General features: G+C 39.6%; 1 long non-coding RNA gene across 1 annotated transcript in view; it reads right to left on the minus strand.

The window, feature by feature from the left end:
* Positions 1–4,822, minus strand: part of LOC108706623 — a 107,470-nt gene extending 102,648 nt beyond the window's left edge. The window contains exon 1 of the long non-coding RNA XR_001934116.2: positions 4,040–4,822. This is a non-coding gene — a long non-coding RNA (uncharacterized LOC108706623). The remainder of the gene's footprint in view (positions 1–4,039) is intronic.
* Positions 4,823–22,288: the final 17,466 nt, after the last annotated feature.

Genomic DNA, 22,288 nt, shown 5'->3' on the forward strand with positions numbered 1-22,288 from the left:
CTGGTTTGAATTGCAATTTACTGCAGGTAAAGACAGAAATAGAATAAAAACTTCTTGTCAAACATGCAGAACTAAGTCTTTCTAATCTACAATGTAATTATCTCTGTTGTCCCTATAACACAAAATGTGCCCAACTTAGACAAAGAACTTTCATCAATTGCCATGGAGAAGCTCTCATTGATTTTACTGAAGTTTACTGAAGAGGTAGCTTTGCTCTTTTTTTTTCCTATAAATGGTTTGCAAGCTCAACAAAGGGACAATATTCTCACAATACTACTGTACTTGTTTTTGTATTATATACAGTACAGTTACAGTAGATTATAAGTACCCATTGATGTTTAGCAGGGCTTTGCATGAGTGAATCAATTCCATCTAATTTCAAATGAAGAAGGCTAATTTACAACTTACACTGTAAAGATTCCCGGTTTACCTTCAATGTTATTGCTTCTACATAATTACGGTGGCTTAGCAGGGTTTAACAAAAGCACTCGCTGAAACTTGCTAAACAAGTGATTACAGACACTGGTTCTCCCTTAGCATTATATTTAAGAATAGAAAAATGTTTTCATAAGAGGTTATCCCAATCTTTCTGTCATTACTCCAAACCTGGCGTATTAAAAAGAAATGTTTCTAACACAAACACTGTGGCTGAAGCATTTCACGGACATCAAGTACTGCACGCGCTCATAAAGAACATCTAAAATACTGTATGTAGTATTCATCAGAAAGAGCAAGGCCTACCATCCTCTCTGCACAATACCTGTGGTTCCAATTGGGAGACATCCCTGCTATAAATCTACAACCAAACTGAATTGTCAATCAAACCTAAAAACCCTAGGCTACAGCACTGAACAAAGCAATATACCAGCGGGCATTTTAGGAAAGAAATACTATTAAAAGAAAATCTCAGTGTGTAATATAAGAGACTCGCTCTGTTTCTGTAATGCTGACAGTATTTATGGGATGCGGAAGGCAGAAATCAGTTTTTTTAAGCAGAGAGTAGGGACCGTCATTCAATCCAATCTGCTGGAGGTTGTAAGAGCATTCCTGAGTCAATATTCATCTTATGCAAATCAAAAGGCAGACTACAGGCAGAATCACTTGAATCATTTTAATAAAATGTCCCTTTAAAGCACCATAGCGCAATCGCAGCTCCATGCTCTTAACATATATTCTTCTTGAGTGTTCAAGTGAGCAATTAAAACAAGGCATGTTCTTGGCGTGCATCTATCACTAGCAAAACGAGGTAAGTAAAATAGCTCTTAGAGACTTTTAGCTTTGATATTGTGGGATTTATTTGCAATACGATGTTGCTGAGCGAGTGGAAGAAAGCTGTGCAGGAGGAAGCATGGGAAGAAGTGCAGAGGAAGTGTGCAACTACTTAAAAAAAAAAACTTATCAAGACTGTCTTTTGAATTGAGCCTAAATACAGACATACCAGGAACAAGCAGAACTATATTTCCATTGCCAAAAATGAAAGACCACCCACTGAAATCTTCCACTGCTTCCAAATCACTGGCATATGCTACAAATGCAAGTCAGAAAAGAAGCTTATCCACAAAACCCGTAGGAAACAAAAATGGTCACAATGTTACAGGTCACTTTACTCTTTGCTCATCATATCGGTCAGAACCAGGGTGTCTACGCCTAAATCAAGGGGCTGGGAATAATCCAGTGAAAAAGATTTTTGCTTAAGAGGGTACGACAATGGACAGTGGTAAGATCTTTCTCTTCCTGTGCTTAAGTCTGAAAATAAATGACTTATTCATGATAAATGACAAGGATCCTGTGTTTCTAATCACCACTATAACAACTATAACAATAACATTATGCCAAGTCAACCTTGGAAGGTACGTGACTCTCAGAGCCTATCCCAGCAATTACCCGTTCTAGATTGCCTGCATAAGGTGCCCCCCAAAAACATTCACAAAGTCACATCTTTTGTTTTCAGAGGAGAATCTTGTAGCCAGCGAAACAGTGCCGGTACTCCTCACTGCCTCATGCTGTAGTCATGTGTATCAGATTTGTAACGATCATGGAAGGTTAAGTTTTGGTTTATTAACTCTGCATGCGAAAGCGATTGATTTGTTTCCTTGTCCCCGTCTAAACAAAAACAAGCACCATGCGACCTCGCCCTCCCCAGCAATCCCACCAGCTCCGAGAGGAGGGAAAAAGGGCTTCTTTTTAAATCAGCGCTGTTCTGCTGCAATTAACAGAAACCAAGCAGCGATGTCAGGGCTGAATGCACAATAAAATCCCCCTTGTCCTACATATAAGAAAATGAACTTTCTGGCAAGAACCCAGCAGCTGGTGCTGATATTAACACATCTCTTCCCAGCAGGGTTAAGGTCTGGATGATCACACGCTGATATTCATTGCTTGCAGCCTTCTATTGACTAGGAGACCAGTCAGCTGCTGCTTTAACCTCTTCTCCACTACAGAGGCACAGGTGTGTGCACTGAGATTAGGCGAACGCCACACTCATTAGCCCAGGGCTGCCCAAACTTTGTTGCACTCAGACTACGACTCCCGGCATCCCTTTAAAGGGCATTGTAGCTCTCCAATAGTTTATAGGGATGCAAGTTGGGGGAAAGCCTGATCTAAGTACTGAAACCAGCAGAAGTTTTGGAATACATCTAGGGGCGATTTACAGATCAGTCAACAAGAAATGGACGAATAGCCATTTCAGCTGGGAGCCGGATTATTTCAGGTGCCAATCGTGGCAGTATGGAAGCAAAGACGGACTATTCTATTTGCCAGTGTGGCTAGTGGTTTACAAAATGGCAAAACAATATCTCTAAGGAAATTTGTGGTCTGTATTGTCAAAATTTTGACAAACTGATATTTTATAAGGAGATGTGTGTATTCTGAATTCTCTAAATGTTGACAAATTGATATTTTATAAGGAAATGCGAGTATTCTCAATTTGCAACATTTTGACAAATAGATATTTTATCAGGAAATGTGAGTATTCTCAAATCTCAAAATTTTGACAAATAGATATTTTATCAGGAAATGTGAGTATTCTCAATTCTCTAAATGTTGACAAATTGATATTTTATCAGGAAATGTGAGTATTCTGAATTCTCTAAATGTTGACAAATTGATATTTTATAAGGAAATGTGTGTATTCTGAATTCTCTAAATGTTGACAAACTGATATTTTATCAGGAAACGTGTGTATTCTGAATTCTCAAAATGTTGACAAATTGATATTTTATCAGGAAATGTGTGTATTCTGAATTCTCAAAATGTTGACAAACTGATATTTTATCAGGAAATGTGAGTATTCTGAATTCTCTAAATGTTGACAAACTGATATTTGATAAGGAAATGTGTGTATTCTGAATTCTCAAGATTCTGACAAACTGATATTTTATAAGGAAATGTGAGTATAGTAAATTCTCAATGTTTTGACAAATAGATATTGGGTTTGTTTATTATGAATGGCCATGTACCAACCCCATAAGGCACAGCTGAGAAGCTTACAGGCCCCCCAAACACCCCTAAATGCACAGGTGAGAAGCCTAAAGGTCTCAGCTCCCTCTGGAACAACAATTCCTAAATAGAGGTGTCCCCCCTTGATGTTGGACTACCAGGCTCCTGTCATTTGGCACAGATTCTCTCCTCGGCTTCGGGTATGTCAGAAAGATCAATGGCACCATCTGTGCTCACAACCCACCTCTGCTGAAGTTCTAGCCAGAGAAACTGAGAACAGAAGCCGGTGATAGAGAGGAATAGGATAGACAGTAGCACGTCACCCCGTGTCCATCAGTCAGAGCTGACACTTAGGAATAACTGCCTGTGACAGGAGCTGACCCTCACATAAGACAGAGAGCACTTACCTCTGTGTAGCGTCACACACCCTGCCCGTACCAAGTTCAAATGAGGGGGGGGGCTTAGCAGCCACCTGTGCCCCATAGAGACATCCAATAGCTCAAACGTTTTGCCCACAAATCAGCCCCACGCGTGTGAATGATGTGCCAATGCCAAGTGAGCGGTCCCCTAACCCAGACTGTGGGAAAGTAGTAGCACTCACCTTTGTGTCCCTGTGTAGCTCCCTCTCCCGGTATCCCACCATGGGAAGCATCACGCACCCTGCAGCCCGTACCAAGTACAAACAAGTGGAAGGGGAGGTCTGAGCTGCAACTTGTGCCTCCCGTTGGAAGCAGCCACTTATCCCGGATAGAGAAGAATGACAGCGCGGCGCAATTTGTCTCCCGGTCTCCGCTTTCCCTGTCACATCCCTCCCTGGGTTGGTGCTGGTGGAGAGAGAGAAAACGGCTGTCCGGGCTGAGAGCTGCTAAAGCAGGCACACACGTGAAGCAGCTGCCGCCTCTACCCACAGCTTGGCACGCTCCACCCCGGCACAGAGTGAGGGGGGAGTCCAGCGTCCTCTAAACACTGCGCCCAGTAGCAGCAGCAGGCTGCATATTTATAATCCTCCCCAGCAGGAAAGATACTTTCATCCGTCCTTCTGCGACAGAGAGGAAAACCTCTGCGCCCACTACACACACACACACACACATATATACAGTATATGGAGCTGCTGCTTTATTTGTGCTGTGTGCAGGATTTGCCCATGACTTGCCTCTCTCTCGTCTGGCTGTGCTAATGCAAAGTAGCGCTGCTCCCCCATGCTGTGTCCAATCAGTGCATCTACTACTCCAGCAATGATTTAGGGGTCATCCATGAAGAACACTCCATGCTGATGAATGACTCTCCGCAGCCTCCTGTCCTGATGAGTGGTCGGCTCGCTGCTGATTGTAACAGTAATGAACTTGCAGCTTCATTAGTCGGGTGCAACAGAGCTGTGGCCTCGGTTTTGACCCAAACAGTTCGGTTTTTCTAAGGCCTGTTCAGTTTTCAGCCGTGTGAAACCCGAACAATGATCTGGCCAATACTAACCCCAACATGGCTAAGTGCAGTTCATTTATTTTTATTACAGAAAAAGCGAATCAATCTTATCTTTCTAAATTAGCATTGCTGCATTTCAGAGCTTTCTGGATAACTGATTTCTGTATAACAGATCTCCTACCTGTAATTAAAGGAATGGGCTTAATCATCAAGCAAAATAGAGACAGGGTTGCCACCTGTGGGGTTTTGAACTGGGCATCAACACTTTAAAGGACAAGGAAAGTTAAACTAAAGAAGTAGCTAGAAATGTTGTATATTATCTTTTGGGCTTCTGTTCCATCCCAAGGCAACCACAGTCAGGGTCAGACTCGGGGGCCCAGGGCCCACCAAGACTAATGTCCAGGGCCCCCTCCGACCCCCCTCCGTCCCTACTATGACGCGCCGAGCGTGCATGGATGAAGGCCCATCAAGGGTTGGGCCCCACCGGGTTTTTTCCCAGTGTCCTGCCAGGCTAGTCCAACACTGACCACAGTCCTTTAAGCAGTAAAGATCTGTGTCTCCAAAGATACCCCATCTTCTTTTCTGCTGATTCACTGCACATGCTCTGTGCTGCTGTCACTTACTGAGCTTAGGGACCCACTCAAAATATACAGTACACATAGAATAGAAATGTCACAATATAAGGCTGATTAGTAAATAATATGGCTAAATACTACATGGCAGTACAGAAACCAGTGCAATTAGCTTTATAATTTAATAATCAGCCTTGTAGCATCAGCTTATATTAGAGACAAACCCCTAAGCTCAGCTTCTCAACAGCTGCTCAGAGCCCACTGAGCATGTGAGTGTCGCAGACATTTTCCAAGATGGTGACCCCCTGTGACACGTTTGAAGTCCTGGATCATTGCTGCCATTGAGCTGAAACTTTAGGTTGGTGCAATAAGTTCAGTATATAAAATATGGCATTTTTAGTCCTATTCTTTTTTTTAGGGTTTCCTTCTCTTTTAAAACATTGACAGTGACATCTAAATGATACAATAGCCTCACCCTGGTGTCATAACTCCACCCACCTCTGATGTCATCATGCCTGTTCCTACATCACTGTCCCACCCCCAATGCTTTCTGCCCCGCCACCCCTGTTCGCCTTTAGCCATCAGCAAAGGTGGTAACCATAGGCCCCGGGGGCCAATGGCCTCATTACAAGATATTGGGCCCCACAGCAACATCATTGTAGGAACCCATCACTAATGTCTGGGAATGAGACATTTTTATGAAATTACTCAGTGCTATTGATGAGCGAATCTCACCTGTTTCGCTTCACCGAAAATTCCAAAATGCTTTGCAGCAGGCCCGGACTGGCAATCTGTGAGGTCTGGCAAATGCCAGAGGGACTGCTGTAAGCAAGGCCGGGCCAAGCTGACCGGGAGCCCTAGGCAACCCAGCCGGCCAGCTCGATACCCCGCGTGCGCCTGAGCGCGTGCTCCTCCAAACGTGTGTGCTCATGAGCAGTAGCAGAGGGTAGGGAGGGTAATGACGGAGAGGGTGAAGGGAGTGACAGAGAGGGGAGAGCTACAGAGGTTTACCAACAAGGAATAAGGATAGGCAGAATATGCTTAATAGGTACCTGCCAAGCACCCACTTATGGTTACGCCCTAGACAGGTGCCTCTTCTGCTTACCCCTAGTTGCGGCTCTGGCTGTAAGATGCCATAGACAGTCACTGTGGAGTGGGCTGGTGGGTGCCTGGTTGGTTCTCTGTATACTTGAAATGCCAGGGCCTATTTTGACTCCCAGTCCAATGGGCAGATTTTCGTGCAACATTTTTCAAACGACGCAACTTTTTTTTATTATACATAAGTCTATGGCAGTTGTTTTTTTTATCGCAAAATGTTTTGCTCATCCCTAGTCAGAGTCCCTATTACACCTGGGCCCTCCAGCAGTCCCTACAGGGGCCCATTAGAGAGAGACTGTAGATACAGATACAGTTGCGTTTTATAACGTTTAACAATTGTTTGTTTATTTCAGTATATAAATCAGGGATGTCCAGCCATGGTTGGACTGGATATTCAGTAGAATCCCACCACCTGCAAGATGTCAAGACTTGTGGTTTAGCAAGAGATACGAGTGCAGCAGGCTGGACTCCCCTGGTTTACTTAAGCTACCCCTCCCCCACAGACTCAAATGAACAAACTTTTTCACCAGGTTTCGGTGTGAAAAAACGCCCATAGATTCCAATGGCCACAAAAATAGTTTTTTCAGTTCAATTGTTTTCAGATCGTTCCCCAGAAATAAAGACTTTTTTCAATTACTTTCCATTTTCTATTTTTTACAGTTTTTTCAAAATTTTATTTAAAGTTGAATGTTCCTGCCTCTGGTGTTTGAGTCTGGCAGCTCAGTAATTCAGGCGCACACTCTAAACTGTTACAATTTTTGTTCAGTTGATACACTTCTCAGCAACATCTCTGGAGTATTAGCAACTATTGTATCAAGTCTAACAGCTGCCTGTAATGATCTCTGGGATTTTTCTCAGAAGGGACAACGATAACAAATGTATCAACTTAATGTATCAATTTAGAACAGTTTACAGGGTCAGTTACCCTACCCCCCCTCTTCCCAGAGCTGCTTTAGATTACGCTTTATATTTCAATATTAGAAACACGGCCACGCATAGAAAACAGAAAGTCTTTGGAAAAAATCTTTATATATGGTGAACTGTCTGAAAATAACTAGGTGAAATAATAACTAGTGAAAAGGGGCAGTTTGGCCATCGCTAGAGAAAATTCTTCAGAACTAACATCCGCAGGGACATCATTAATAGTCGTAGAGGACAATTCGCTATGAAAGAGAGCATCACTTGCGCAGTTTTGCACCCTTTTGACAGGTGCATTTTTGCTTAGACGAGCGATCATTACACCGCAAATTCACTAAAGTGCGAATTTTCCATTATGTTATCTCCATCACCAGCTTTAACCTGGCGAACTGATAAGATGAAGCTACATGTTCCTCAATCTTATGTCAGCGACATCATATCCTGTATATTAAAAAGTTATAAAAATTAAAAAAAAACTCTGGAGTTTTTCATATTTTAAAGTGAGATTGTGTTAAAAGTTGTTAACCATTTGAGGGGCATGCCACATTTGTTTTAGAGTGGGCTCATGTCTATAGGGCATTAAAGGATCTCTTTTGTCTTTATTTTGCTTCCTTGGACATTTTTTTAAAATAAGTGGCCACTTCAAGCATTTCCACCAACATTACAAAAGACATACATGTGTACCTACCTTATTCAAATTGACCTAAGCGTAAGTGTGTTCATGAAGTTTCGCTAGGCATAAATGAACGTTAGCGAAAGTTCACTATGAAATGCTAATGCGGACTAATTTATGCTAGAGAAACTTCGCCAGCATTCAGCTGCTGCGATGCATTTTAGTGAATTAGCGTAGTGGTAGCGAATTCGTGCCAGGTGAAGTTGCGCAAATGTGGCGAAACCTTCCAATGCGAAAATTTGCCTTTTAGTGAATTTGCCCTTAGGTGTTGGAAGGTGAACAACCGCTTTAAGAATTGGAGAGCAACGCAAACATGTAAAAAGTCCCTGGAGGTGCCGAATAAAGACTGTGATTGGTTATTTGGTAGCCCCTATGGGGACAGGAGGTTGTTTGGTTTTTATGCAACCAAAACTTACCTCCAAGCCTGGAATTGAAATATAAGAACCTGCTTTGAGGCCACTGGGAGCCACATCCAAGGAGTTGATGAGCAACAAGTTGCTCACAAACCACAGGTTGGGGATCACTGATTGAAGTCTGGTTGATTCATGGTGTGTTAGTTTGAGCTCAAGGCTCTATACTTGAGTACCTATTGGCAACATTCATACATGAGGTGGAAAATACAGTCCACATGTTCCCAACTGTCCTCCCTCCCATACAATGGACAGGATTTTTGTGGGGGCACACTTTCAGGTGTACTCCAATGCAATGCACCCTGAATGCATGTTAAAACACTTTGTATATGGATATTGGCTTGGTATGCATTTGTTCTGACCAGGCCTGGACTGAGAATCAAAATAGGCCCTGCCATTTAAAACACAGAGCGGCCCAAACGGCTATTACCAGCCCAATAAATAGTGACTTTCTATATGGCATCTTACAGCAGCCCTTCTGGCATTTGCCAGACTCTATAGATTGCCAGTCTGGGGTGGTTCTGTCCTAATAACAGACTTTAACTGGCAATCTTAGTATTCACACAAGAGTGGACTGCTGCAAGATGCCATATTTTGCCAGGGATTTATATTTTGGGAAATGACAAAAATGACGCGAATCAGACAAAAATCATAAGGCACAATATAATTAGTAGCATATGCACATCTTGGTTGAAGAAAAACCACAACCCATGCTTTTTCACCTACAGGACACAATGGTGCCATTTTCTTTTTTTCGCCCATAATTCACAATACTTGTGCTTCTTGGATGTGCTTGCAAAAACTTTCTGCACCTATCAAGTGTCATGCTTAGGGAGCAAACAGACTGAATGTTAATGGGAGCCTTCCTTATTTAGACTGGGTAGCACAACTGACCTGCCATTCATATGAAAGTGACTGGACGCTAGCGACTTCTGAGTTTCCTATTATACTGCAGTAGAGGTTACTGGGACAAAGCTGGCCATACACTGGAATTAGGTATGTGTATTCTGGCGTGACAAACAATGAGCTGAACATACAACATTGGATAGCATTAGAAATTAGAGTAGCATCATATGGGTATGGGTATGTTGCCCCTTAGTGAATGTACCCCTCCCCCTGTTTTCTCTGTGTGTGAGAGAAAGCAAATCCTAGCAATCTCCCAACAAATCAAAATCAAAAACTAGCAGTAGAGGCAGGCAATTAGCAGTAGATTTGGTACAGTAATGCAGCTTTGTGCTGTAGCAAAATAATAGCATTAACCTCTTCGCTCCCAGAAAGATACACAACATCAGGTTAATCACTGAATTCCTTGGGGTACCAGACTACATAAACATTTTCTTTGCCAACTTGGAAAACAAGTAAACTACCCTAGAACTATTGTGAGTCAAATATGATGAAATTAATAGCCCTTGGGCAAGTTCTTAAGCAGAGTAGTCATAGACAGTGGCATTTTCTATCTGACACAGTCATTTCTTTTAAAAGCTTTTAAGCTGATGTTTTCTATGTTGTTGTTTTTTTTCAGTTCCATTTTCTGATAGCTGAAGGACACAGGAATCTTTACTTAAAATATTCAACACAGGTTTGAAATGATAACAAATGTTAAGGATAATTAATGTTTGAAGAGTGATTATGGGCCTTGGTGCAGTGTGCACAGAATATCACCGGCACCATTACTCACAGAGCCCATAGCTTATAATATGATTACAGTGTATGTAGTATAGGGAGTGACTTGCCTAAGGTCACAAATTGCTGTTTCATACTGAGCCCTCTCACTATACAGGCAATGTCAATGCTATTAATGGAAAGCTCTCTGGAAACAGTGTATCTTCATATAGAGCAACAACTCTATTAAAGAATGTACATTCCTATCATATTTTCAAGCTGGAGAACAGATTCTCAACTCTGAGGCTGGCCCCTCTTGGAGAATCCAAAGCAGCTGGTGGGTCCAGCCTGAAATGCAGTGTAAAGTTTGGTTCATTAAGTACAGTTAGTGATGGGCGAATTTATTCGGCAGGCGCGAATTCGTGGCGAATTTGCCGCCAGCGAATAAATTCGTGAAACGCCCGTGAAAATTCGCGGAAAAAAATTTGCTGGCGTCAAATTTTTTTTCTTTCGAAAAAACGGACGCCAGCGTCAAATAACGGACGCCAGCGTCAAAAACGGGCGCCGGCGTCAAACACGGGCGCCGGCGTCGAAAAAAACGGGCGCCGGCGTCAAAAACGAGACGCCGGTGCCGTTTCGCGAATTTTTCGCCATTTCGCAATTACGCGCAAAATTCGCAAATTTTTCGGCCCATCACTAAGTACAATCATCAAAACTCTCTATGGGGTGCAGTTATGGCAAGTTTTGGGGTGAATATTTTCTGTAGATAATTGCATTACTATAGCCGGTAAGATAATTGTATAGTATAATTAATGCAAAATGTTGTTGTAAGGTAAGGGGGGACATGGTCGAATGTAGGACTTCAATTCAAGCTCAAAAAGTCTAAAAACTGCTAACCTAATGAAAGGCATAATTGCTGCCCTGAATTGGATTTACATAATTGCCATTATACCATTATTTTATTGTTCTAACCTGGAAGATACAGTTCTATCCAATAAAGTTGATTTCAGAATCCCTGTATTTAAAAAAATCTCAAGTCAGAGAGAGTAATCTGCAATGTGTCATCTTTGACTGTAAAAAATATTTTTTACACCTTAAGAGGAATCTTCTTTGTCTTAAATACAAAGGAACTCCTCTAAAATGATCTACTTATATATAACAACTTCTAAAAAAGTGTATTGTAGTGTATATAGTCCTTTTATAAATACGGTATATTTGTACTTAGGGGTAGATATTTCCATGTTCTCTGTTTGCATTGAATTTGTTTAATAAAATAAAAATCTCAGAAGGATTTTGGTGGCTACTGCTTTCTTACATCACTTATCAACAAGTACTCTTAGGTCTTCTTATCAAGAATTGTGCTTTATATTTCCACTAAGGATATAGTTCCTTTACATATTTTTATATCTCAAATTAATAACACTCATCAGCGTTAAATCTAATCTGCAATTTAGCTGCCTGGATTAACAGTATTTTAATTTCCCTTTGACACATTCTGACACATTCTGGATGGATGTATCTAATAATTTCATTTGACACATCCACATCATCAACAAAATACAGTAGATACATTGATTTCAATACATGCTTTTAAACTGATACAATATAAGTAAACCCAATACAGAACCTTGAGGCACAACATTTAGCATTGTTAAAGAATGCACATTTGACAGCTACTTTTAACAGTATTGTCTACTGTTTATTAAATAAAAAAAACAAACAAATACATGAGTTTGGCATGACCTGTCTTCCATAAAACCATGCTATAAGGGAATTGTCTGTAAAATTGAACACAGTACTGAATGTGAACTTGCCCATTACAGATATCAAGCTTACCAGTCTGTAATTACTAGGCTGATACAGGTATGGGGCTTTCTATCCAGAATACTTGGGACCTAGGGTTTTAAGGATAATGGATAGTATGGATCTTCATATCTTAGGTCTGATAAAAATCATGTAAACATTAAATAAATCCAATAGACTGGTTTTGCTTCTGATAAGGATTAACTATATGTTAGTTTAAATATTAAAGAGAAAAAGGAAATAATTTTAAAAATTTTGGATTATTTTGATAAAAGGGAGTCTATGGGAGAAGGCCTTTCTGTAATCCAGAGCTTTTTGGATAAAGGATTTCTGGCCAACGGATTCTATTCCTCTTCTGTAGTTAATTTTTGAATATTGGAATTACACCATCTTTTTCAAAAGAAAATATGAATATATTTTTAAGTTTAACTAAATATTATGTCTTTCCTATAATGCACAGAAGTGGACAGGGAAAAATGGGAAGTCATTTCCAAAGATTGTGAGACATTTGTCTGTTGCAGAATATCTCTTCTAGTACGTTTCCTAGCCTATAATGAAGCCAATTTTATTTCTTTACAAGTTTTCATGATGTCAAAGTGACAGCTGTACACACAACTGTCTTAGAGCAGCCCAACTGATAATAGCAATGCCCTTTGTGACACCACAAGACTATTACAAAAAAATAAATGCCATGCGGACTATTGTCTCTTTTAATATTTGTCCTATGTTATTAAGATAAACAGATGGGGTAAATTTACTAACCTTCGAAAATTCCCCAGGCAAAATTCGCTCAGACAACGCTAATTTATTAAAATGCAAAGTTTAGTAAAATGCAAAGGGCGCCAAACGCTGGCGAATTTTCCCTAGTGTTACTGCAGCAATGCGAGCAAATCCTAGCGCAACTTCGTTAGAGGTCTTCGCTCTGGCTAATTTGCATACGTCTGGAAATGATAAAGTTGAATGGACGTATAGGTTGCAGCAAATACATTACATTACACAAATCCAGGGAACCTTAATTAAGAAAAAAAAGAGTTGTTATAATGCCCTACACATGAGCTCAGTGTATAGTTTATGTTCCATATGTTGGAAAATGTAGGGGGGAAGACGGTTACCCAAAACATTTTTTAAGGACTTTTGCAGTCTATCATGCCAGCGTTTTTTGGGACTTAGAAAATTTTTCCACTAAAAATTGAAGAAGATCTATGCACTCCAATGCACTTTGCCTGGTCCGAGCTGGCGAAGGCAAGTCTGGCGGAACAGGTAACATTCAGACGATAGAGTGTGAAAGAGCACTAGCGTCTGTCTCTTTTGCTAGCGAAGTTACGCCTGCGCCTGTTAATAAATTGGCGAATTGCCTGAAAGCGGTAACGCTGGTGAATCATCGCCAGCGTTAGTCACTTTTCCCTTTAGTAAATTTACCCCATAAAGTTGATATTTTGCCAATTGTCTTGTTATTTTTTGAGTATGCAGTGCTGTACATGCCACACAGAAGAGTGCCTGTAGTCTAGCAAGCACAGCAATCAAGCTACTTTCTCACCACAAGTATTTACAAGCACAATGTATAGGATGATAGCTCATGACTTAAAGATGTTATGATTTCAGAAATGCACATGTCTTACACAGCAATCAACAACAGTGTCAGGGAGTTGTGAGCTTTTCATGGCAGCAGTTTTGCAATAATAATTAAGACATTTAGAACAATGGTTTTAAGTCATTTTTATTTTTAGCTAGCACTAATTCTAAAATACAACAGTGTCTGTAGAAACTAAACCCCTGTACACACTGATACTATATGAATTTTTAGAATCAATTATTTCTGATTGACTGTAAACCTTTTAACAAAACAGTAATTTACAGTGTAAAACAGAACCAGGCATCAAATGGCCCTAGTGAAATAACAGTTTGGGGGTTTTGAAAACAAAAATTTCATAAAAATAACTTGCATCTTTATGATAAACTGGACCATCAAATATTTGGGCCTTGGTGTGCCTATTGTTCCTCTACTGAAGACCCAGAGGATACTGTAATGCTGTAAGCAACTCCAATTTACAATGTCATGTGATAAAAAAAAATGAGTGCCCATGGTGCATGTTATTATAAAAAAAAAAACAGGTTTATTTATTGATACCTACACAGTGGGAGAACACAGGACATCTTATGATCTGTGAAACACCTAATTTTTTAGGAGTTTGTCAATATATATATATATTTTATGAATAAATACATGTGTTTTTTATGATAACACAGATTATGGGCGACTGCCTATTGTTTTTATTGCTATTTCTATTTCGTAAGAACCCCTATGAGAGGTTGAACTGTCACTTTGCTACTTAGCATAACTGATCTCTGCAATAATCCATGGTGGGGGGGGGGGCCTTACGGGCAGTGGATTTAAATGTTTATTAATGTCCCATGTGGTGCCTGCCTGAAATGAAAAGGTTTTATTGTTTCCAATGACATAGCCAGTGTTCAGATTTTAGTTTAGGTGTATTTTTAGGGACAATATGACCAGGAAGTAGAGGTACAATTGCATTTGATTGCCTTAAAGGGCACCTGTTGACCAATCAACTGCAATTGTAGCTGTACTTCCTGGTCATATATGTTATTCCCAACCACAGGTGCGGGCTAATAGATCCTGCACTCTGGTTGAGGGTCACAGTATTTATTTTTTAAAGTGCCCCCCGCCAGCGCTAGGACATTCACACAAGGATGGGAACTCCCAGTGCGAGAGACCATGTTGTGTATAGTGCATGCGCATAATGTGCTAATGACGTCACGTGCATTATAAGCAAGTTGTGGCATTTACTCATTATGCGCATGCATGTGCCTCAACATGGTCACTCGTACTTGAAGCTCCCTCTCAGTGAGTGTGGCCTAGCACTGGTGGAAAGCAATTTTTAAAAGCAAAACACTGCTACCCCCAACCGGAGTGCAGCCTCTATTAGCCCGCACCTTTAGTTGGAGAAAAAGGCCCTTTAAGGGCCCTAATATATAATATTATGGATGGACCCTGCCTAAGTCAAGCAACCGTAACCAACTTAGCCACACTAACTTCCATGTCACTTTCTTATCTGTTTATTTTTCTCTTGTACTCCTGTCACTATAAACTTATTATGCTACACTTTGTAGTAGGTAACAAATTGGTAGCTTGATAATTATCTATAGAAAATACCATTTGTGCCCTTGCAATAGGGATGCACCGAGTCCAAGATTCGGTTGGTATTCGTCCAGGATTCGGCCAGGATTCTGCCTTTTTCAGCAGGATTCGGCCAAATCATTCTGAAAATTAGGGGCGGGAAATTACGTGACGGTGGATCACTCGGCTTGTGCGTCGATGAAGAACGCAGCTAGCTGCGAGAATTAGTGTTCTTCATCGACGCACGAGCCAGGTGATCCACCGTTAACCTAATTGAGTAAAAAATGTTTCCCCTTCCCCACCCCTACTTTGCATATGCAAATTAGGGTTTGTATTCAGTTCGGTATTTGGCCGAATCTTTCGCGAAGGATTTGGCCGAATCTTTCGCGAAGGATTCGGCCTTTCGGCTGAATCCAAATTAGTGGATTCGGTGTGTCCCTACCGTACAATCATGGAATGTGAAATTCTCATTATTTTTTCAAGATTTTTCTGAGTTGATATCGCAGAATCAGCAGCTTGCACTCAAAAAAAAAATCAAATTACAATGAAAAAATTTGCTAGAAGCACACTTTGCAGTCTAAATCAGAATTTATGGTTTGTTTTCCTTCACCACTGTAGCCTATTATTTGCAAACTGACAATAGTGTAGAGTCTGATTAAATGGAGACTGTGTGTTTAACATAGACGATACACAGCTGAAACCTGATATAACCTGCCTTATTAAAGACCTTGCATATCTTTATACCATGCGCCTAGCGAAAATGAATCCAGTGACAGTTGTGTTGGGATATTGATAAATAAATCTGCATAAAGCCATGTGTAGCAAGGGTCATTTATCAAAGTCTACAAGCTGCTAATCTGCATCAAGACGACAAAAAAGAAATTGATTTAAGACACTGTAGAAACCAGGCTTCTTTTTCTACACGTTTTTACCTTAACAAAGAAAACATGAATACATTGTACGTGTATGGGACCTTTTATCTAGAATGCTTTGGACCTGAGGCTTTCCAGATAATGGATCTTTCCATAATTCGGATGCTCGTGCCTTAAGTCTACTAGAAAATCATGTAAATATTAAATAAACCCAATAGGATCATTAATTTTATATTTTTTGGATAAAGTTCCATGTACTATTTTATTATTACAGTGAAAAAGAAAATCATTTTTAAAAATTTGGATTATCTGGATAAAATGGAGACTATGGGAGATGGCCTTTTCATAATTCTGAGCTTTCTGGATAACTGGTTTCCGGATAACGGATCCCATACCTGTACTTACTAGGTGTGAACATGAATTTAATGATTTTCAACCAAAAAAAAGTTTAATCCCAACATAATGCAATGAAGTATGTGGGATATTAACATCATAAACATTCATCATACGGAATGTTCATATGAAAATATATTTGGGCATATTTATCAAAGGGTGAAAGGACAGTTCACCACGGTTCACCAGTACAAATGAATAGGGAACTATGGTGAAATCAGACTTTGGCTTCTTATATTGCTCAATGAGATACATTGATGGCTGTATATCTGCGCAAAAAAAAAAAAAAAAGAATATGATTTGATTTTGTAGTATGTAGGACAGGGGAGTCAATCCAAACAATCTCTTGTATAGTTCAACTACACAATTCAATGAAGAATATATTTTTTAATAAAATAAACATACTTTCTCTAAATATTGCAAAATGTTTCTCTTAAATTGAGATATATATATGAAACCTTGCAGCATGCATTTCTTTTTGTGATACCAGCCCATTACAGTTAAAATGATGACTCCTTCTTTGCCTTTCACATTTTCAAAAAGTGAGAAATGGCCACTGTAAAGTGTAGAATGCAGATGGTAAACTTCCAACCAGTACGTATTTTTTTTTTTTATCAAAGACTTTAATCTAGGACAAAACTTGTAACAGTCTAGAAACAGTAACATATTTTTCATCAAAAACGAATCCCAATGCTTTTCTTGTGAGTTTGATCATTTTCACTTTGATCATGTTGAACGGGAACTTGTTTGTCCTGACAATCAGAATCAGATGACCAAGTTTTTTATCCAAGCTCTTGCAGCAAAGCAAATTTTGTTTCTCCTTTTTTTTTTTCAAACAAGTCTACTCCAGCTGATGTATAGTAATTAAGCAAAAGGTATATTTTAATTGGAAATCATAGTTTTGTTCATTGTTTGCTGCAATTATGATGGTATCTTAGCAACATATATTCTGTAAACGCTAAACCATACTTAGTTTTATTGGGAAAGGAACATTAGAAGTCTCCAAAATTGGCAGGAGCTACACCATCTCAAATACCCTTGATTAGATTTCCAGATGCCCTCAAAAAGATACTGGTATCTAAGGTTACATGGAGCTGGATCAGACCCCGCATAATTCTTATACAGCATTACCAAATGTCACTCCATTTTATTTCTTCTGCCTTTGGTTAGACCATGGATTGGTGCCTAACAAGGATTTAAGGATGAAAGTAAGTAATATATACAGTCTGATTTCTTGGAGCAGCAGGGCTGGAACTAGGGATAGACAGACGAGGCACCTGCCTAGGGCTCAACAAAAGGGGGGGTTGTTCTGCAGGTACCTATAAAAGTGTCTTCTGCCTACCCCTAGTCTGTGTTCACTGCCCTTTGTTGCTCCCCCTCTCCCTTCTGTCGCTCCCTCCCCTCAAGATTCCTTAACAAGCTTTGTTGTTAAATGTTGATGTTCAAGGATGAAGGTGAAATTAGTTATTGCCAAGTGTAATAATGAACCAATTGTTGAGAGTGTGGTTGGGCTAAGGACTACATCATACAAATGGGTTGCTTCCCATTGATAACAAGGGGAAACCTAGGTTTTACTTAAAAGCCCTTCATATTTCTCAACCTTTGGTAATCTCCAACTTTATGACTAGAAAACACACTACGGAACTGATTATTAAAACATAACCCTATTTTTTTTTTATACCTCATTATAACGGCGACCCCATATCTAAGCTTTACCAATACTATATGGAATATATTTAACAGAACACAAACCCTGTCAGTTATTTCACTGAAATGACAACAAGGTTATTCAGCAAAGCATTTGTTTAAGATATAGCAATATAGTTCCCTTTGTTGCTTTCCAAACCAATTCAAACAAAGCCTTGTTAGTAGCACCAGCTATGGCTCTAAGGTGGCAGAGGATCTCATTGCTGCTTAATAATTGACACCCGAGAACACAACTAGACTTCTGGTCACAGACATAATTTGTTGCTGGAAAACATAAAGCCTGCCTGCATTGGCATTCATCAGCTGTACTGTACCTCAAGGAAATGTTGTGACCTTGCAGAACTGGAAAGGTTAATACCCTAAATCAATGTATGGTGTTACAGTCATATAGGATACAGACAGGGAAGCAAAGTGATTTAATGAATTGAAGAAAAAGTGACTCACTGTATGGAGTATGCACATATATGCATGCCAAATGCTTTTACATATTTATCAACAGACCATTTGTTTTCATTGACCGGCATCTATGTTAAATCGGTACTTTTAGCCATTAGAGTAAAAAAGAGTGCTAAAGGCTATGCTAAAGCATAGATTGGATCATCTATTTAGAAAAGCAAGATACAATTAGTATTTGCTGCATGTTTACATTCCATATTGTTGTAGAGTGCAAGTATGGGACCTGTTATCCAGAATGCTCGGGACCTGGGGTTTTCCGAATCTTTCTGTAATTTGGGTCTTCATGCCTTAAGTCTACTAGAAATTCATTTAAACATTAAATAAACCCAATAGGCTGATTTTGCTTCCAATAAGAATTAATGATATCTTAGTTTGGATCAAGTACAAGCTACTTTTTTTTGGAGAAATTTGAGAAATTTGATAAAAATCGTGAAATTGGAAAATTTACGAAAAAATTGCGAAATTCAAACGTTTTCACTAAAAAATTGTGCAATTTGAAAGTTTTCACTTAAATCTAGCAATTTGAACGTTTTCACAAAATGATCGAGCAATTTGAATGTTTTCATGAAAAAATCTAGCAATTCGAATGTTTTCATGAATTAAATCTAGCAATTTGAACGGTTTCACCAAAAATCGTGAAAATCAGAAATTGACGCCGGCGAATTTTCATCTGTGAATTTTCGCGGGAGATTCACGAATTTATTCGCAGCAAATTTGTGCCAGGTGAATTTATTCGCCCATCACTACTTATAGTGCATAACCAAAACATTCAAGCTTCACCAGTAATAACATGGGGTCCAAGTGCACATGTCCCAGACTTAGAGCTTGAGGAGGAAATTCAAACCAACAAAGATGTTGGCAGGCACTCACAGATCCCAGGAGAAAAAGAATTATGAACTTTATTTTAAACTAAGTAAGGACATATTATATCCTTTGCGTTTTGTTCACAAGTCTGTGGTTACTGAATAAACTCCCTGGGGGTGCCTAAAATATTGCCCCCACCCATAGAGTAACCCTATCCTTCTTCTATATTAAGACACTTGTAATTTAAGTATAATTTTATTTATTATGGGTTTGTAATTATTTAGCTTTTTCATGCTGCCTCTTTAATACTTTCTCATTAGTCTACCTTCTATACTATAACCTAGCAACCCAAGAGCTGTTTGAATGCCAGACTGAATAGGAAGTAGGAAAGAGTCAAAATGAAAGGCAAACGAATAGAAAAGTAAAGATCAATTGTAAAGTTCTGTGAGAAACAAATGATTTCCTTAGACAAGCTTATCCTTCATCAAAAGCTTTCTGAAGGTAAAGTAGTGTTTTCATATGTTTCTAACGATTATAATTTGCTCTTTAATATGAAAAAAATTTGTTCCTAACAGTGGTTGTTCTTTTAAGTTTTCTGGCTCTAGAGGAGGGTGCAGATGAAAATAAAAACGATCAGTTGGAAGAGCATGACAATTACAATGCACACTTATAAGAGAAACAGCCAAAGAGATAACAAGAGAGGCTCAGTGTGAATAGGCAGCAGCTGTGTAGCTGAAGGCTTCTTTTACACCATGCTGGATGGACAGACAAAATCCCAAGATCCAGAACTCAAAATTAATAAATAAATATGGTATGCTGCTGAGCAGAGCATACTCTCCAAAGTGTTTTCCTGTTATTTTCCATATATTAAAATAATTATGCAATATTAAGATATATTTATTATATTCTGCTATGACACTCAAATACAATACACCTATTTATACAATACAGAATGTATATGTGATTCTAACACTCAGTATCCCTTTTATACTATCAAACTGAGATAACAGTGGCTGGACTATGGGTGGTATTTATTAAGGACAAATCGGAAAGTTATGCACCTCATACCTTGACACTAACACAATCCACTTATACACCAGAGAGCTACATAGACGCAAAGATCTGATCGTACGAATCGAGGATTCGTAGGATTTTCGAACCGTGTGTGGAGAGTCCCGACATTTTTCGTCCGGCGGAGATCGGTTGTTTGGTCGATCGGACAGGTTAGAAAATTTCTGTCGGCTGCCGATAATATCTCTGCGTGTATTGGCGATCGTACGATTTTCAGTGGGAGACTGTCACTAGCTTTGGTTGGACATAGATATCGTACGATTGCTGTCAGGGGCAGAACATTGCTGATCTGTTCTTTAACTAATCTGACTGATAAGACTTTGATCTGAATGGTTAGTGGCGGGTCGGGAGATGGGAAAGTCCGATCGTACCATGATTCGTACGATTGGATCTTTGCATCTATGGCCAGCTTAATATGGAGACAATACGTAGATCAAAAACTCCAATGGAAGGTTCCAACCAACCTGCTGTATATAGAAAATGTAATAAAAAAGAAGCTAGTCCACTTGTGATGGATGACAGACATGAATTTGCAACGAATTTCCATGTTCTTTCGCAATTAACTTGCGAAACTGAGGTGACAATTTGCCGGCGAAAATTCAGACGCGTCATAAAAATTGAGGCGCATCAAAATTCTTCGGATGCCCATTGACTTTAATGCATTTGGAGCAGTTGTATGTATAAAATTTGTCGCTCGCATCAAAATTATGTTGACGCCTATTGACTTTAATGCGTTTTGCAAATTTTTCAATGTTTTGCAAATTTCACGATAAACGGCACAGATTCACCCATCACTTTTGTCCACAACTAGTTTCCCACAGCAATAGCCTATAAATGTTGATTAGTAAATGCTACCTGCTAAATGACTGCTATAAGTTTCTAGACATGTAGCAAACTTAAAGTGAAGGAAAGCTACCGAAGCAGATTATTGGCAATTAATTAGGCACAATAGTGCATGCTAGAACACTATATTTATTCTGTAGAATGCTTTACCATACCCGAGTAAACAGCTCTAGAAACTATCTATGTTTGTTTAGGATAGCAGTTGCCATATTTGCTTGGTGTGACATCACTTCCTGCCTGAGTCTCTCCCTGCTCATTTATAGCTCAGATTACAGCAGGGAGGGGAGGAGGGAGGGTATAACAGGGAGGGGGAGAAGGAGAGAGGAGCAACTGAGCATGTTCAAGCCCTAGCCCTGGAGGTTTAAGCTGAAAACAGGAAGTCTGATACAGAAGCCCATGTGTACAAAATAGAAGGAAAGAAATGCAGTGTTTCTTTTGACAGAGGACACAGAGCAGCACTACTTTGATGGTTTACTAGTGTATTTATATTTACCTTACTTAATTTTAGCCTTTCCTTCTCCTTTAAGACCATTTCTTATATTACACCCTAAGACAGCAAACATAGAAGTTATCAGTGCAATACAAATATGTACAATGAATGACCAGGAAGGTCATCATGACATTGCGATGCTATCCCTTTATCAATGACAAATTTAAATGCATACATGGCATAAACTAATGGGTCACAGCTGAGGATGGTTGGTTACTATGGAATGAACTATGCATGAAGGGAGTCTGGAATAATAAGGAACGTGCTAATGGTATCTGTGGAACATCCTGCCAAGAGCAAATTTAAACCTTTGCCCGGCAGGTTTGTGTTAACCAAATGATTATGCCATTAAATATCATCAGAAAGCATAACTAGTAACAATTCAAACAAAACACAAACAAAAAAAATCTCTCCTCCCCCACACTTTTGCTTTCTCTTCAATAATGGAACTAGTTGGTCCCTGGCTTGAGTGCAGGCCATGCACCCAGGACCCCAACCCCCTCTCTGGACACAATTCTTATCCCAGATTCATGCCATTGTGTTTGTCCTGTGGGTCACATGGGAATGCAGGCCTGGCTGCAGT

Source organism: Xenopus laevis, chromosome 1S (genome assembly GCF_017654675.1).
Source record: "Xenopus laevis strain J_2021 chromosome 1S, Xenopus_laevis_v10.1, whole genome shotgun sequence".
Taxonomy (NCBI): domain Eukaryota; kingdom Metazoa; phylum Chordata; class Amphibia; order Anura; family Pipidae; genus Xenopus; species Xenopus laevis.